The 19,166-nt window shown below is 43.8% G+C and overlaps 1 protein-coding gene across 2 annotated transcripts in view; it reads right to left on the bottom strand.

Moving 5' to 3' along the window:
• The window catches only part of TRPC5 (transient receptor potential cation channel subfamily C member 5), a 133,509-nt gene extending 114,814 nt beyond the window's left edge, over positions 1 to 18,695 (bottom strand). Inside the window, exon 1 of one of the 2 annotated variants that reach the window (XM_032766983.2) lies at positions 18,343 to 18,695. The gene's annotated coding sequence lies outside the window, so the exon portion shown is untranslated. The other variant, XM_032766982.2, reaches the window with a different exon arrangement.
• Positions 18,696 to 19,166: the final 471 nt, after the last annotated feature.

The raw sequence follows: 19,166 nt of genomic DNA, 5'->3' as shown, positions 1-19,166 counted from the left end.
AAGCCCATAGTGGAGACGCAATTATAACAGCAAAACTAGAGCAAGGGGCCAGAATAAGCTGTATTAGCAAAAGCACAGTTTTGCTGGTATAGGCTGAGTCCATGATAGCAGAACATTGCTGGCATGGTATGTTAGTATACCTGTACTGGCAATGTGTTTCTAGTGTAGATGTGGCCTGAGGGGTTACCCAGTATAAGAGCATCAGAATCTGTCTGCTAACTTATACCTGCTGCAACTGTCCCCTCTCTTTTATAGTTAAATTCCATCAACGTTTTTGGCATAGCTTGTAAGCACGGCAGTGGGAAGGACATTCCTTTTGTGATTCTGGAGCAGTGTGGCAGAGCTGTTAGAACCCCACATCCAGCCACATGAGAATCCTCCACGGTCCAAGCTTTCCACAAGGTGTCTTATGCTACCACTGCAAATTCTGATGCAGGGGATTTGTCTGGGATGAGGGGGGAGGGGCGCAATGCTACACACTGCGAGGATTCCAGATGGAACTGTCACCAATAGGTTGCTGAGGAGACACTGCTGCAAGGAGCTAAGTTACTTCAGAGGCTGCACTGGCTTCTCACAGCAGCTCTAAAGTGGGACAATACAACATTGTCTTAAAAAAAAAACCTTAGTCCACCTCTACCTGGCCTATGAGTTTTCTGCTGTGATTTTAAGAGTTCCAGCATAAAATCTTGGTTGATATGTACATATTAATTTCGCATTGGTGTAAACTGGACTAGCTCCATTGGCTTCAATGGAGCAACCAAGTCACATCAGCTAAAGATCTGGAACAAGGGAATTTAGTCAAATAATTCCCCCACTTTTAATGAGAGCTGGATAACTGCATCCACTGGCACATTTTGAGAAGGATGTTCTAAGGCCACGTCTATACGACGCGCCATTTCGGCGCGTTAAAATCGAAAGCTCTGGGTTCGATATATCGCGTCTCGTCTAGACGGGGATATATCGAACCCAGAGCGCGCTTACATCGATTCCGGAACTCCACCAAAACAAACGGAGTTCCGGATTCGACTTTGCGAGCCGCGCACATCGATTCGGCGCGGTGAAGACGGGTGAGTAACTCGATTTTAGATATTCGATTTCAGCTACGCTATTCCCGTAGCTGAAATTGCGTATCTAAAATCGAATTTCACGCGTCGTGTAGATGGGGCCTAAGTTGTTCCATAAGGATTACTGGCTGGAGGCTGGCTACATTAGCTCCATGATGACACTAATCCATTCAGGTAATTTAGTTGGCATTTCATTTTGAGAAAAGTCAAATGTCATCCATAAACATTTTCCCCTTTTCATTTTGTTGTTGATGTTTTCTTTGGAGGAAAAGAGGGGCACATGCTGGCTCTGGAGGAAAGTTAATGGGCTGCTAGCTCTGAAAACTATATTTCTGCCCAGATGCCTTACACTCGAAGCTGCCTCAAAGCAAGCTTAAGTGCACTTTCCTGGCAATGCCATCAATTCTGAGCTGTGTGGAACTGCTCTGTCGAAGGCTGACAGGCACTGTTTATGATAGCTCACATATGCTGTCCTTAATGCCCGATCAAGATAAAGGTGCAATCATTTAAAAATACCTCTCTCCCTAGGAAAAGAGTTCAGATTGCCCATTTCAGTTCAGATAATATTTGATGACAACTATGCTGCTAGACCTCACTCTCTCACTCACTGAGCCATTCAGCCCCCACCCCCCATTATTGACAATGAAGTTGTTTGTTTATCATCTTCAGACTGAACAAGAATGACATTTCTGTTGCAGTGCAGTAAAAGGTTAGCTCTTGCATAAGCTGATAAATAGGAAGTCAAGGTGACTCTGCTTTATGTATTACATTAGCATAGAAGTGCAAATCCTTAAGGCACACATAAAAATCTCAGTAAGCAACATAAGTAACCACTGCACAGCAACAGAAAAAGTCCAAAGGAAAATATGTTTTGGAGAAACTGTATGTAAAATTATGAGAGGCAAACAATCTTGCAGTGTGGTAGGCTGTATCTATGCAGATCACAGAACTAAACAACCTTGAGGTATGTAAGATGAATATTCCCTGCTAACTCAGAAGATGCTGTTTTCTATTTGACTCTTTTTTGGTAATTACATATGCACAAGAAGACCAAGCTCTTGGAACAGCATCAAGTTGATAACTCTTACGTAATCAGAAAAAAAGGCTCCCTCGATAACTTTTTTCAACATTTGTCCAAAATAACATATTGCAAGAAAGTGAGAGTCAGTTTTATCTGACTGCTGGCTTTGAGATTTCAAATAAGCCCCGTACAACAGTTCCCTGCTAATTAAAAATCCCCACACATTTAGATGTGAACTCAGTTCAATAAAACATTTAGAGCTCTTCTGACTTTTAATTTTTCTTTTCAATATCAGCTATTAAAAAAATTATACAAGATGAATTCTGTTTTTTCTCATCACTCCAGTGACAAAGGAGCTAGATTGTTTTAAATACATTTTAGAGCATCTGGGTCTGATTCTGCTCTCACTTACACTGATGTAATCCTATGACTTCAATGGAGTTACTCCTGATTTACATTGATGTTAGTGAAAGCAGAATCAACTATTCTGGCCCAAATTTTGCTCTGTTACAGTGGGGTTTCTCCATCAACGTCAGTGGAGTTACCCTATATTTACTCCAGTGTAATGAGTGCAGAATATGGCTCTCACTCACTCAGTGGGGAATGCATTGATAAACTTTGGTAGCACATAAACAGAAGGGGTATCTCACTTTCCTCTTCACTTCTTGTTTCATTGGCACTTGTGTAGCTTCTCCCATATAGCTTCTTCTGCTAGAGTTGCCAGTTTTGGTTGGACATGTTCCTGGAGGTTTCATCACATGATATAATCTTCAATTAAGGATCAATCTTTAATTCCTGGAGACTCCAGAACAATAATGGAGGGTGGCAACCAATTCTTATGCTTTCAGACCTAGGTCTTACAACATTCTGGTCTAGTCTATCCTCACTTCTACTTCTAGGGCCTTCTTTCCCACATAGAGCACAAAAGGAAAAGATGCTGATACAAAAGCACCAATTTAGCGGAGCCCAGATTACACCTCAGAGTCCCCCAAACAATTCTGTGTACAAAGACATCTTTGGGTATGTGCTTCAGCAGAGCTCCAAGACCAAATAAGGAAATAGGGCTGCATCTGAATTGCTAGAAAGGTTCTTTCATGACAGTACAAATGATAAAAGGCAGAGGTGACATCACCCAGAGAACAGTGTTGGTGAGGGAACTTCCTAAATCACTCAAGCAAGGCATCTGTGACTGTTAATTGTGTTAAAGGCTGATGAAAAAAGCTGCACAGAGGAAGCCATTTCCTGTGCACAAGAAGTCTTAGTGGCGCTATAAAACTCAGGAACTACGCTATGTGTCCTTGAGGACCATCTACTGGCACTTTAGCTATTAACTCTTTACACGCATACAGATACACAGCCCTCTCATAACATATCTCTTCCTATTAAGGAAATGGAGTAATTTCAATTAACTATGTAGTCTTTCAAATGAACAGGCAACTTTAAGAACATAAGAATGGTCATCCTGGGTCAGACCAAAGGTCTACCTAGCCCAGTATCCTGTCTTCTGACAGTGGCCAATGCCAGGTGCCCCAGAGGGAATGAACAGACCAAGTAATCATCAAGTGGTCCATCCCCTGTCGCCCATTCCTAGCTTCTGGCAAACAGAGGCTAGGGACACCATCCCTGTCTATGCTGGCTAACAGTAGCAGCTGTTGATGGACCTATCTTCCATTAACTTACTTAATTCTTTTTTGAACCCTGTTATAGTCTTCCCCTTCACAACATCCTCTGGCAAGGAGTTCCACAGGTTGACTGTGCATTGTGTGAAAAATACTTCCTTTTGTTTGTTTTAAACCTGCTGCCTATTAATCCCATTTGGTGACCCCTAGTTTTTATTGCTCTTCTATTTGTGTAGTTTTATTTTGAGTCCCTTCCTTCTCTTGCGAAGATTTCTGGGCTGCTAGATTATCTGGCATCATGTTCAGCAACTCCTAAGGGTCACTCATAGGTAAACTCCCCTCACAGTCATCAGTCTCCCTAACATCCACATTCCTGTGTGGTACTCATTTCGGTCATCCCTTGAAGACAACTGTTCCTTAGCTGTTAGGAAATAACAGGTGTGGCAGTAGAATTGTCCTTGTACTTCTACCATGTATGACGTTGGTGCTGCTCATTGCATACATGTTCCTGAGCTCTTCTCTTGTTTCTGAAATTAGAGGCTGGTTCCATTCTTATTGGCCTATCTGGACTTCAGGGAGCACTTTGGTACCTCTGGAGGAGCACCATTTAGTTTGCTAACACGGTTTATCTGTTCAGTCACTTTTCTACTACTGGCTTCAAAAGTTGGGTTGTTTTTTTTTCTGTATTCAGTGTATTATTTGTTATTTATTTGTCCTGAGATGTTTCCTAGGAGCCCCAGTCATGGACCAGAACCCCAGTGTGCTAGTCGCTGTACAAACACTGAACAAAAAGATAACCCTCTGTCCCCAAAGAGCTTATAATCCAAGTAAATGTGGCCATTTTGATTGCCAGGCTTCCGTTGTTCAGCCATATGTGGATTGTCCAGGGAGGCCTTGAAGAAGCTCCAGTTTTCACATATGTCCCCATGCATTTATATCACAACAGGAAGTGCAATGTTTCTTTGTCATTGCCAAAGTGACTCAGTGCCTCTGAAAAGCGACAACAAAGAATTAAAGAAGTAAAAAACTCACTTGCTTCTGACACCATTTTAAGAGCTGATGTAAACAGCTGCAGGAAGGAAGCCATTTGCAGCGCATCACAAGAAGAAATTATATTGGTCCCATGAAAATCAGGAGCTATTTGTGCATATTCTTGCATGCCATCTATTGCCCCTTAGGAGTTAAATATTTCCATAACTACAGGCACAGAACACTCCAGTAACAGGCTGCATAAGAAGACAAACTATGAGCACAGCATTGAGACTAGCCCAGGTGAATAAAGCACGATGCCTCTATGAGCAGGTTACTGACAGCTCATGAAGGTGACTGCATTCATGCCACCACTCTCAGATGGGTAGCAGTAAGAACCATTGCCATTAGCTATACTGTAGTGTCCCTGGCTGTAGGGAAAGTATAGTGTTCAGTTGTAATGAATATAAAAGGGATTCTTTACTGAAAGGAAACCACTGGACAAAGCCAGACCTGATAGTTCTCCCTGGCTTGCTGACTGAACACGAGTTGTGCTGCAGACTGGTACTGTACACAGTCTCCCTAAATCCTAATCTGGACTAACCAGTCATAGAAAGGCCTGCTAACTAGAACTGTGTGAATACCTGAGTTTGCGATGCCCTGACAATTCCAAAAAATCAGGGAGAAAAAATTGTTTTGGGTCAATCCTAAAATGAAAATGAAATTGTTTTGGGTCAACCCTAAAACTTTTTTAAACTTGTTTAAAAAAATCATTTTGGTCAAACAAAATGTTTTCTGTGACCCAAGACAAAGTTTTTGTTTCAATTTTGAGCTTTTTTTACTTTTTTTTTTTAAACAGACGTCATTTTTGTTTCAAAAATGTCAATGAACCATTTTGATTTTTTTTGGATTTTTTTAAAATCAAAACAATCTGGCAAATTCCACACATTCGCAAAACATTTCATTTCAGTTGGCTTGAATCTGTATTTTTCTCTGACAAAAGGTTTGGCTGAAAAATTTCACCCAGTTGTCCTGTTAACTGCACTAAAAATACATGACAGGCTAGTTTAATGTGAGTAGCTGTCAGGTTTTCAGCTAGTAACTAGTGTTGGAGACAGATTGGATCAAATAGTGCAATTAATGATGGCAGGCGCTCATGCAAAGATCAGCCATTCACCAAACATTCATGTGAATAGACATGGTCAGGCTGCAGAGCCATTTGGAATTTGAACAAATATTTGCAGACATCTTTTTCTGCACTATCCCCCCAGCTCTGGTTGCAGTATTCAGCTACTCTAAAATTTTTCAGCCTAAAGAGGATATTTTCTATATTAATTGTTCATGTATTGTAGGTTCTATTTAGGACCAACACTGTGACAGTCTTGACAATGACAACCAATCCATACAGACTTCAGTGGGAAAGCACCTGCAGGACAGCCACAACCAAAGACAAAAAAAATTGAACTTAAATAAGACAACAATAGGTCCAGTTACACACTGGTTAATTAAGAGGCAAATTGGTGCTTACTTATAGCATCAGTTAGTCACAATATTTAAAAATCATCTTTTTTATTGCAGACATTAATTTTTTTCTAGGCTGTAGAGCTGCCTATGCCTTTAACATTTTAAATAAAAGGAAACACTAAAGCTTGATTCTGATCTCACTTACACCAGCTTTCTACTGAATTCACTCCACTGGAGTTACTCTAGATTTACACCAGTGTATCTCAGGAAAAAAGTCTGGCCCGTGGCCTGCAGGAATGCCTTTCCACATCAACTGCTAAAGATAAGAGCAGTATTAGCCTTCACAGGGTGTATGTTAAAAGCTCTAGTCTGAACAGTGCCTGACTACATCTGACACGTGGGTCAGTCTGTTGTGACTTTTTTTGTTGTTAATCACAGCATGCCACTAATGGGTTGGGGGTGGAGAGGCTCCCCGCTGCCTTATGGGATTTGAATTCTCCACTAATACAGATCCAGATTCCCTGTTTATTACTCACAAATGCACACCGTGTATTTTGGGGCAATGAAAGATGATTAAAACGGGAAACCATCCATCATAAATTCTGTGTAAGCTTCCTTCAGGCTTTGCTTTGAATTAATAAATGGAACGAAGCAATAGTCTTGAGTGGCAAAGGACTGGGAAGCAGAAGATGTGGTGTCTAGTCCTGGCTCTGCCACAGACTTCCTGCGTGAACATTGGCAAGTTGCTTAAGCTTTTTATGCCTCAGTTTCCTGATCTGTAAAATGGGGTTGAAAATCCAGTTCTACCTTACAGGCATGGTAAAGGTTTAATTAACTTATACAAATTGTCAAGCCCTTTGTGATCCTCAGTCAGAAGGTAGTTAACATACAAAATGTATATCTTCTAGAAATGAACAGGGATGGAAGGCCTGATTCTGACTGAATCTAGCTCCATATTATCTGTATCACTGGTCTTTTAAACTTTATCATGAGAGCACTTGTGGCAGGGCAGGGGTGAAACCCCTTGGATGCCCTGCTAAAATGCTAGCTAAGCCCTGCTTACAGGCAAAGAGGCCAGAAGCAGACGTGCAAAGCAGCCAGCAAGGAGCCCAGCTGCGGGCCCTAACTAGGGCTGGCTCACTGCAATAGACTGAGCTAAGCAGCGACAGCTGGGCTGAAGGCTGAGAGGGCTATAAAAGCCCTGAACAAAACTCAGTTAGGAGGCTAGCCTGAGAGGGGACAGGAGGCTACAACTCTGTCTCTGCGCCACAGGAAGGGAGCCTCAAGGGCCAAGAGATCCTGGAATGGGGTAGAAAGGGGATAACTGTTGGGGGATAAAGGGGACTGCACGGTGGCACTGTAAAATAAAGCACAAGGGTGAAACACCAGAAGAAGATGTGAGAACTCTTATTTTACCAGCCTCGGCACAGGGCAAGAAGGCAGAAATATGTGCGGACCCTGTGATAGCGCTTAATGGACTGCATTCTAATCTTCAAGCCTCACTGCTTACTTGTATCTAGTCAAGGTTAACTTAATCAGACCACTGTACAACTAGTTACATGTATGTTCTTGTACAAACATCTACAGTGCCATAATGCTAAAAGTGAGGCAGATCTAACTGGCAGAATGAAGGTTTTATAGACTCCCAACAGGGCTGCATGCAACTTAATTTCAAAGCTCTATTACTTTTTTAAAAAATACAATAATAATATCTTACACTTAAAAAGCATCTTTCATCCTGAAGGATCTCAAAGTGCGTTAGGACTATGGGGAAGCATTTTATTTACCAATAAAAGGAAGCCAACTCTGAGATAGAAAGCATCAACAGTTTAAAAATATGCAGCAACCCTCCACAAGAGATTAGGACAGGAAATGAAGAATTTTGCCTAGAATACAATCTTCAAAGCGACTTTTGATAAGCAGAATATAGGAGGTTGTCAAACCTAATGCCCGCTTATTTCTACAGAAACCGCAGTAAAATGTTTGACACAAATGGTCAAGTTTTATTTCTCATCTGGAAATCAGTGCCTGCAGCAACCTGCTGTCTTCTAACACCATACTGGGGCATTGTTTCAGTACTGAGTCAGCTGGAAGAGTGCCACCTACTACATCAACACTACCACTTGCTGTAGCAGCCTGGATTTTCCTTCACATGCCACAAAAAATAAATACCAAATCGCCCACCACAAACAGTTCATTAGCAATCCACAGGTGAAATCTATTTGAACAAATACTTTGGAATAAGGAAGGACAGTTGTAGGAATCAGGTTAGTGTGCGAATGATTCACAGAGAGGAAAAAGGGATATTATTATTATTTAACAAATAATGTATTTGCAGTGATTATTTTAACCCACTATTTTCATGCCCATTGGCCAGTTGCTTGGATGTGACATGAGTTGGTGGTCTCTTTTCATTTCATACTGGATTGGTGTCCATAATACAAACTCCAGCTGGCTTGTGCTGGGAGGCCAAGGACTGAATGTGGCATGGAGACTGAATTACCTTCCCAAGCCTATGAGTGGAGTCCTGCAGAGCTGAAGGACATTGGCACTGTGGAGGGAAAGGGGAATCTTGCCCTGGCTGTACCTATTCTATGGATAAATAGTGGAATTCAGTCTCGAGGGCTGCCAAACCAACACCCTTCCTCAGCACTAAATGAAATAACCATTTAAAAATGACTATAAAAGAGCATTGGCATGAAAAGGTCTGTGCAGCAGGATTGCTGCCCCTGCAGGTGCTGTGGGTCTGTGAAAGTGTCTGAACTGACTGCTTTATTCTTTTTCCCTTTGGGCAGCCAGAGTGCAAATTTACACACACAGCCTCCACTCACTTTCATCCGGCAGCCTATAAATATGCACTAACTGTGCTGAGGTGAGCTTGAACACACTCTCAGGATGTCATCCTGGAAGAGAAAGAAGGCCACTTACAGAGATGCTGTTGCTTACGTATTATCTGCTCCTGCTCTGCACATGCACACACAGGTCTGGGGTCACTGAGAGATGCTTCTCATCTGCTCTGAAGATAGAAAGACATTTCTGGCCTAGGGCCGCCCAGAGGGGAGGGCAAGAGGGGCAATTTGCCCCAGGCCCCACAAGGGCCCCCACGAGAGTTTTTCGGGGGCCCTGGAGTGGGGTCCTTCACTCGCTCTGGGGGCCCCAGAAAACTCTCACAGGGCCTGGGCCCCCGGAGCTTCTTTCGCTCTGGGTCGTTGTCGGCAATTCGGTGGTGTAGGGTCCTTCTGCTCCGGGACCCGCCGCCGAAGTGCCCCGAAGACCTGCAGCAGGGGGTCCTTCCGGCACTTCGGCGGCGGGTCCCTGGGCGGGTCTTCAGTGGCAATTCAGCGGCGGGGGGTCCTTCCGCCCCAGGACCCACCGCCGAAGTGCCAGGTCTTTGGCGGCAGGGGCTCCCCACCACCGAAGGCCCCAGACCCCCTGAATCCTCTGGGCAGCCCTGTTCTGGCCACACAGCTGCTGGTGCAGAAAGTTTCCAAGCCCTGCTCTTCCCTGCATGGGTCTGTATCATGGCTGGGAATCCTGTTAGAAAAACATGGGGCTTGAAGACGATCTTTGTCTCCACCACTTCACTTGGGTACTGTAAGAGGGACAAAGAAGAGTTCAGACTGGAGCTAGGGTGCTGAAATTGGAGCAATTACAGCAGCACTACCCCACAAAGACACTCTGAATATTTGGCACCACTAGGTTTGTGGCACCGCTAGCTACTCAAGTCTTAAGAAAGTGAAAATGAGTCATTGAGACATTAGTAACAAGGACATTTAAGATGAGGGAATGCTATGCCTGGGGCCAGATCCTTACCCCTTGTTCGAGGCATGATTCAATACTCACTGAAGTGAACGGGAGTTTTTCCATTGACTTTGATTGGCTTTGGACTGGGTCCAAGATTCATTTGTGCCATCGGTACAATACAAAGGGATCTTTGCAGAGGATTCCTTTGGCAGTCTGACCCTTTGCCAGACACAGCATCAACAGCGGAGGATAGAAAGCTTAGAGCCACATTGCTTCCCGTTCTGCGCATCTGAGGATTGAGCCCCATATTTCTAGCTCTTTGTTTTGAAGACACAGGGACCAAATAGGAGACAAAGCTCTAAAGACCTGTAAATAATGCTTCTCCTTCTCTCATCTCAGCTAAATTACTCACAGCCAAATCATTCTTGCATGGCAGCATAGAGGCTATTTTCCAAAATCATTTCAGTCAGCCATGGGTTCATAGTGATTTCATAGATGGTGATTTGTTTATTTCTGCCAGGGGGTGCCTTCGCTAAACAACTTTGTGCGTATAGATAATGTGGTGGCTTGCCTACTGCCTATATTTATACCGATGTCTTTGACAGGAGGTGCACCTACTGACCAGCTAATCAGACTGTTTGATTAGGTTACAGAGAGAGCCACTAGAAAACTACAGGACATAAATGTGAAAGTGAAGCTTTTGAAAGTTGTAACATACTGGACCTCCCATTCCTTGTCATAGATTCTGAATCAAACCATCACACCGTTCATGTCTATACAACAAACACATGCAGATCCCTGCACATTATTCATACAGATAAGAAGAAATATAGCTACAGAGATATTGTTTGTAACTTAGTGTGACCAATAAGAACACGCGCCCTACCAATCTGCAAAATACAGATTTCAACAGATTTTAAAATATCCTTTAAAGTTTTTAAACAATGGTTTCACACTGTATTTTGTAGTTATTTTAGACCCCAACTTTGAGCAACCTTAAATCCTTTCTAATCTAAGGAACAGCCTCCAGACAATGGCTCAGATTGCTCCCCATACATCCACACACAGAGGGGAGTCCCTGTGTGCCGATCTTCCCATACATGGCACAAATGTGGGATCCAAGGTTTTTGCAGGGGGAGGAGTGGATACTAGGTGGACCAGGAGAAGGTGTGAGTGGACCATATTGGTGTTACGGGAATGTACATCATTTCCCTCCCTCCTCCAACAACACAGAGATTCCCCAGAAAAGACAATAAAGTCTGGGGTTGGACTATGCTTTCCTGGGATCCTGAAGCCAGGGGTGTCCCTGACTGTGACCTCCAAGGTAGCACTGTCAGGAATCAGGGTTCTTGGAGCCAGAGCAGGTGTGGAAACACATAACTTCTAGATGGATGGCCCTGGCCTCTCACAGATACCCTTGGATCTGCCTGGATCCACAAGGTTTGAGTATGGACCCTGTGGTTTTTAACTCTAGGGCGGGCAATCCTTGTGTTCCCAGAGGCCATGTGATAGTTGGGGGGAGGGATAGCTCAGCAGTTTGAGCATTGGCCAGCTAAACCCAGGGTTGTGAGCTCAATCCTTGAGGGGGCCACTGAGAGATCTGGGGCAAAATAATCTGTGAGGGATGGTACTTGGTCCTGCTGTGAAGGTAGGAGACTGGACTCAATGACCTTTCAAGATCCCTTCCAGTTCTACATTTCTGTGATAGTTCTCACTGAGAAGATTTTCATGAAAACTTAGCCTGCTCTTTCCAACCCACACTCCACCAACCTTTGACTGCAGGATTTACATGACAGGACCTGATCTGGGCCTAGAATTGCATCCTTGGCTTTAAAACATTTCAAACCTATGCATCTTTTCCCTCTCTGCTACTCTAGCGCAGTCCTCTTTTTTCCTCCTCAATGTAATCTCTCCTCTTCCTGGGCTGATATACTTCTCCTCAGCTGCTCCTCCTGTTCAGAGTAGCCTTCCTGTATCTAGCTACATATATTTTCAAATCTCATCTTCTGCCAGGGCCCAATGCTGCAACTCCTTATTCATGTGAACAATCCTTACAGGGAAAGTCCCACTGGGGCTGCTCTGCTGAGTAAAGATTAGTCATATGAATAAGGTTTGCAGGATTGGGCCCACAGTAGATGAATTGAGCACCTACATGGTACTCATTACCAAATGGAGCAAAGAATTCTTGTTGCAGATAGGACAGTTTCATTAAAGTGACAGTTTTCTTGCACCTACCTTGATCTTTCAAGGCAATGAGCTGGCTGAATACAGTATGAGGAAGAACTGTCATCCTAACAATCCATCTATCTAAGGCACCAGTCACTGTGATATTCTATGATTAAGCACTATTCTCTTGTTTCCATCTGGACATGTGTGGCATTGCTGAGAATTTCATTGACTGAAATCTTTCTAATATTCCATCATACAGTCTAATCACCAGAATTAATTGCAGCTAGAGGCCAAGTGAGAGAATGGCACCTCCCCTTCATAAAGCAGAGCAAAGACAAATTCGAAAGCTGAGAACAACTGGAAGAGGAATTAGAATTATTTCACCCACTGCACCAAAAAGTGCAACCACCACACCTTAGCATGGTAGGGATTGTTCCCTAACTGGGGCCTCCACCACTACTGCAATAGAAATTCTTATTACTAGAACTTTGAGGAAGAGAAATGTGGACACAGGAAATTAATAACAAGATGACTAACCCATCCATGAAATCCAGCCATGTTCACAACTCTACGTCAGTTTTCTAGTGACATCACAGATCATTCCATACTTAATGTTTACGGAGTTTTACTAGGAAGACTTAATGGAATTACTTTGTTGCATCTTCCATGGTTAACCCATGATTTACTATTGCAGCTGGTTAAATACTCCCCTCATTTAATAAATAATTCAACAAATAAAGTATTCAACAAATATTATTTCACTAGTGCTGGATTCTTTCCTCTATTTTACTGCAGCAAAAGAGAATTGTTTTGTGTTGGCAAATGTGTGTGTGAGAGAGAGAGAGAGATGGGAGTCACAGTGACAATTGTATCTGACTGTTTGGGGAACTGTTTTCAAACACTTAGGCCAAAAGATTGCATGGAGAACAAAAAATACTAAATCTCTAACAGCCTTACTGTCCTAGTGACAGCTACAGAGACACCCATAATTGTTAGTAGTGAAGATTTGCCGTTAGAATCTTTTCTGTCCAAACTTATTGCATCAGTGAGATTCTCTCTCCATGCATGACATTGTCAATACAAAGCAAAAGTTGATTTGTACGGAGGAAAGACATACAAGGAAAAACATGGGTTGAGGCCTATACATTACTAGAACACATACAGAACTACTCTGGTGTCACCCAACTCCAGCTCATTTCATTCTCACACAACCTCTCATCCTGTCATACAAAATGCCAACAGAAACACTATACCTATGGCTAGTGACAGCCTCTGTCTAAAGACTCTTCGTTACTTTCCCTGCAACATTCTGCATCCCTAAATCACTGCATTTTAATAAGGAACAACACTACAACAACTCCCAACACCATTTCTTCAACACATTGGCACTAGTGTTCTAAGCACATTGAAACAGGAGCAGGAGTTCTCAATGCACCAAGCAGGGAAGCTCATGCAAGCCAAAGGAGGGTCCTGTGCACTCCCCACGCTTACAATTTAATCCCCGATTGCCACTACATTATTCCCTTAACCAAGCATGAGACTGAAGGCTCAGAGAGCTGACCTTATCACTGCTGAAAAGGGATAATGCTTCTCTCATAGCCTTACAATGAACTGTTAGACACAGGAGACTTGATTGTCCCATATCTTAAACCCTGACCCTACATCAGTCAAGTGCATTCGGGTGTGTCCACTTGAAAGGGGATATGGTCAGGGTGCCCCTATATCACATTGATCTGTGGCTGCTGGAAGACCCCATGAGAACCCTTGGTAGCCAGCACTAATAAAAACAGCCTACAGGTAGCTCTAATTTGTGCCAGGGACCAACTTAGTGTCACATTAAGGAAGCATACAGGTGGCTGAAAGTCACCTTCTTGTCCCCTTATCCCCCAGACTATGATGGTAGAAGGGGTCTGGGTCCTCATGAACTTATCTACACCCAGGCAATATGAGAGTATTTGTCCACCAGCATAAATGAGTGGACAATTCTGATTTAGTAGCACTTTACCTTTATTTAGCAGTCACTTTGCACAGCTGCTCATCCCTAAAGAAGGTGAAAGATAATGAGAAATCGGACCCTGCATCTTTGGATGGCTTGATTCTGCTAAATTTGATGAGACTTGCTGACAAATGTCTTGTCCTTGAACATAGCTTTGTCTGCTCTTACGTGGTCTCCCTTTCTCTCTCTAGCCAGAAATGCTTTGCATGTTTGTTTACTCTGAGCTACATTCATCTGAGTCATTCAACAGCCTTTCCCCACTAGCACATTACAGTGAATTCTGAAGCGAGGCATCCATAAGAGAGTATTATGTTGCTGTGAATATGCCAACAATGAGCTAAATTCTGGCCCATATCTTGCCATCAGAATGCCTGACTGATATTAATGGAGAGTGTTATTTAAAGATCAGCAGCATAATATGGCCCTTTATTTCAGTTTACCCTGGTTTTCATCTGGAGTAACCCTATAAATCAAAGTAGTCCCTCCAGGTTTACACCAGTATAACTGTGAGCAGAATTTGGCTCACATTGTGCAAATGATGCTACTGTACTTAAAAGAATAATCCCAACAGTATCAGCCTCGTTTTAGCTACACTTGGGTGATGGTTATCAAACTATCCAGTCTATTGTGAGGAATAATTATTCGCACATGGTTTATAGTAAACTTCCTCTTCCGAGATAAGTTATCCTGACTTGTAACCTTGAGAATCCAGGGCAACCATATTGTGGATGAGACCCATAATTCAGTAACATGACAATACCATAATTTTTCCTACTTGAAAAAAATCCACATAATCAGGAGACCTCGGTATTGATCGTCTGAGGATTTTTTTTATGATTGCCTGAAAAATAAATCTTTGCAAGAAATGAAATAATCAAAGAGTTTTGCATTATCCATTATCTCTGAGATGCAATCCTGAGCAGAAACTAGTTTGAACGTCTAATTTAAAACAAGAGGTTAAGAAACTGATACATTTTAAATATCCAATAAATAATCCAACACATGAATAGTTTTAGATTGTAAATGAAACATATTAAAGAGAAAGGGAGATAGATAGATGATAAAAAAACAAAAACACAAAAAATATTCTCCTGAGAAAGTAACAAAATTTTATGAATGTTCTGTGTGTTTACAAGTCAAATCAAAGGCAATTGTAGAGTACTTCACATTCAAGCCTTTTCCCAGCTAGTTCCTCTTCACAGTTTGAAGAAAGCGAACACCTGGGCTCTTTTTCGTTTTTTTTCACTAAAAATGTGCCTGGCAACAATATCTCAAATTACACAGTTATTGTCTATCAAGGCTTACATTTAGCTGACAGCTTATTGATCTCTGCCAGCTACATTTCAACATTAAAAAAATCAAATGAAATGACAAACCATAGCATGGCAGAGAGGGGAGTCCAGGAGGCTCACAAGGAGCCTATTTAATGCCAAGAGACTTTGCATGCTCCTGTATATAGAGACATTCAAAAACATTTATTAGCTAGACGGTCTGAAATGGAAATGAACTGAACTTGCTTCAGCTGATATTTATCCAACAGTTCTACTTAGGGAAAATGGACGTAAATATTCATGAAGTGAACAAACTACATGTATCTTGGTCCCGGGTTGTGTCGTTTTCATCTTCAGAAATTATACTCAACAGTTCCTACTAGGGTTTAATATTCAGGAAAGTAGGCCATTCTGACTATTTGTCAACGGTATTAAAAGACATTTGGCTACACATTCCTAATAAGCTAACAATCTGAGTTCCCCTTTAGCTCCTAAAAAGCATTTTTGGACTCATAATCATTTGCCCTGATATAGCATCTTCCTTCCAGGACTGAAAAGTGTTTCGCAACATAAATGTAGCTTCACAACAGTCCTGTGAAGTAGCTAAAGATGATTATCCCTATTTTACAGAGATTGAAAGCAAGGCACAGAGAGGCTGAATGACAAGGTCATGCAGGAAGTCTGTGGCATATCTGGAAATAGAAACTCCTGACTCCTTCTCTTCTCTTCCTCTACCTTAGCCAAGTGACCAACCCTTCTTCCAAAAATCTTCCACTCCCATTTCACACACTGTACAGGGCCTTGCATTACGTAAGGGCATTTGTTACAAAGTGTTCCACCTAATGCAAAACCTGTTTCTTTTTCTGATTTGTCCAACAGGGAGATTCTCAGACAAAATATCTGAAGAACACAATGGAAAAGTTGAGCGAAGGTGATCAAGTGGATTAAAAGTCCAAACACCCTTTGAGGCAGCTATGAAAATGTAAGACTTCATATAAAATCATTGGAATGGATAACTCAGAAGTGTGTGGAAATGTAAGGAATAATTATACCGTATCCTATGCATAGTCATGAACTAAAATGATATTATCAACATTGCTAATAATAACAAATGCAATTTCCATACACAAAAGACACAGCTAAATAGCAAATAGAATGAAATCAAACAAATCAACTGCTGTGAGTTCTTGAGAGACAGATATTGGAGGCATTGTTTTTTGTTTTTGTTGTGCTGGGAATCTAATAGATTGTGAGGCATTTGACAGTTTGTAATTTATATAGTTTGGGGTTCATAGTGGAATTTTATTTTTGAAGTTATGGCAGAGAACATCCTCCTATGACATCACTATTAGTGCTTCTGGTTTCAAAAGCTGTGGATCAGTGATATGACTCACAAATGTGTCACAGAAATGGCCCATCTAATAAGGTAAAATAAATGTATACGTACATAATATCTAAAGTAAAATCACATGAACACACAGGTGGCTGTTACAAAATTCAGGATACATATATTATAATTTAGCAGATGGACATATATATGTAATAATCTACTGCATGGACAGCTAAAATTAAACAGGGTCCATTAGATTTAGAGTCTCTGCATCACCATAAACTCTTGCAATGAAGCCAGCTAGTCTGGACTTTATTATAAGTTTTGATGTCCTCCTGATTTGTACTGTAATCCGACCAGCTGGCAACTTGGCCACTGCTGCAATAATGAACTTCCCTGAGCAAAAAATAAATAAATAACCAACCAAATAAATACATGCCGCCCATTGTAACCGTGATCCATTGTATTTTCTATCTGCATGGAGAGAGGGGGAGAAATCCCTGAAGCAACGAGCAGTCTCCTTTCGGCTTCCTTCTAATGTGACACGCGCTTAATTTACAGTATCCTAGGAACTTTGAAGAGGAGATGCTATAAACATGTGAAACCCGGGGATATAATTTCAGGGAATGAAACAGGGCGATCAAAGGGGTCGTAAAATCTGGTTTTGAGCCCTCCAGCTCTAGGCGTATAAAGCAGGGGACCCACCCCGGCCATTCGACCCGAAAAGGCTTTCGCCAGCATATCCCGGGCAGGCGGAGGTTATATAGACTCGTCCTCTTTTCCCCGCTGACCTCCTAGAGTTGAGGCCAAACATCCCGGGAGGAAATCCGCCGGGGGGGCAGAGGAGGGCAGAGGCGCGTTTGAACAGAGCGCTAGCGCCTGATGGAGGCTGCTGTCAGAAGCTGTGTGGGACTGGAGCCGGCAAACCAGCCTGGGGCTCTGCCTCCCTGGCTCTCCTGCCAGGCGCCCATATCACAGCCCTTCTCCAGCCAGTCCTGCCCCCAGCGGAGGGAATCGCCGGGCAGGTCTCTACAATCTGTTGCTCCGCTTCTGGCTGCGGTTTTAATAAAGCGTCCCGCCCAGCCCCGCACAGCGGGAGATTCACTCACCTGCGAGACGCCGCTTCGAGCTCTACCTGCTCAGGTCCCCGCGGTCCATGTCGTGCGGTCCGTGCCCCTCATTTGTAATCCGCTCCGGGATGAGCCGCGGCAGGTCCGGGGCCACCCATTTCCCTCTAATTCTTCCCAAACTTCCCCAGCATCGCTCGCCGCGGCTCTGCCCACCGCCCGGGCGGGTGTCAAGCCCAGGCAGGGCACCGGGGCCCCAGCACGGTCTGGCGGCTCGCCTCTCCCCGCGGCTTCCCCCGCCGCTCCTGGGTCCCGAATTCAGCGGCGAGCGGGTAGGGCTGCGACCCCCACTCCCGAGTCCTCCTGCTGCTGCTCCAAAAATAAATAAATCTACGCACAGATGCGCTCCGGAGCGAGAGCCAGAGGGAGTGAAACTGACACACGCTGCACGCGCCCCATCACACACTCACACACACACCCAGGCAGGGTGCAGCGACTGATTATCTCAACCGCCGCCACCCCCCAGTCCCCTCTCCGGCTGGCCTGGGCTGCAGCCCCCTGCTTCTGCAGTTTCTGGAAAATGCCATCGGCAGGGATAAGCAGGAATGGCTTTAAAAAAAATACACACATGCAAATCCGCTCCTTCTTCCTTCTCGCTCTGTCTGGCCCTCCTGGTGCTCGGAGGTTGGATTGCCCCTCTGGGGTGGCGGGGCTGTGAGCCGCAGGAAGCGCTCCCCTGGGGGCGAGTAAAGAGAGATGGAGAGGCAGCAGCCGGTGCCTAGTCAGTCAGCGAGGAAGCCAAGTTCTCCCTGGTCTCCTCCAGCGGCTGGAGCTGCCTCTTGTCTCACACCTTGGAGACGACAAGAAGGGGGAAAGGTAAACGCTGGATCGCACTGGCTCTTACCGATGTGTGTGGCCCCTCGGCCCCCGGCACTGTGCCATCAAACAAGCCGGAAAACGAGTCTAGCTGAGGCTATTGCACCAAAGGAAAAAAAAATCCACTCCTCCGTGGAACCCGGAGCACGAGCTCTGCGAAAACCTGGATCTGGCACCTGCTGCAGCCACTCACATTCTGACCTCGAGGCCACCAATTCTAATGCCTGAATAGAGAGTAACTGCTCCTACCGCGCCAAAAAATGTCTGGACCCCAGGGGCTTTGGAACAAGACGAGCGCCACCAAAACACAGATCTGGCGCTTGGATTGTAACTGGATCCGTTCAATGTTAAGCCCTCATCCCTCAGATTTCATGGCAGGCTGAGCGAGCCAAGCGGAGCTGCTCCTACTGCATCAGAATGTTCTGCACCCTGGTACATCCTGGCACGTGAGTTCCACAAAAAACACAGATCCGGTACCTGAGTCCACCTGGATCTTCGCAGTTTCTGACTCCGAATCATAAATCTATCCTTCCCTGGAAACATCTGGACCGTGGAGTACTCGTAGTATCCGGATGC

Source organism: Chelonoidis abingdonii, chromosome 8 (genome assembly GCF_003597395.2).
Source record: "Chelonoidis abingdonii isolate Lonesome George chromosome 8, CheloAbing_2.0, whole genome shotgun sequence".
Classification (NCBI taxonomy): domain Eukaryota; kingdom Metazoa; phylum Chordata; order Testudines; family Testudinidae; genus Chelonoidis; species Chelonoidis abingdonii.
Note: the sequence above shows the minus strand (reverse complement) of the source record. Positions and strands in the feature narration are given on the sequence as shown.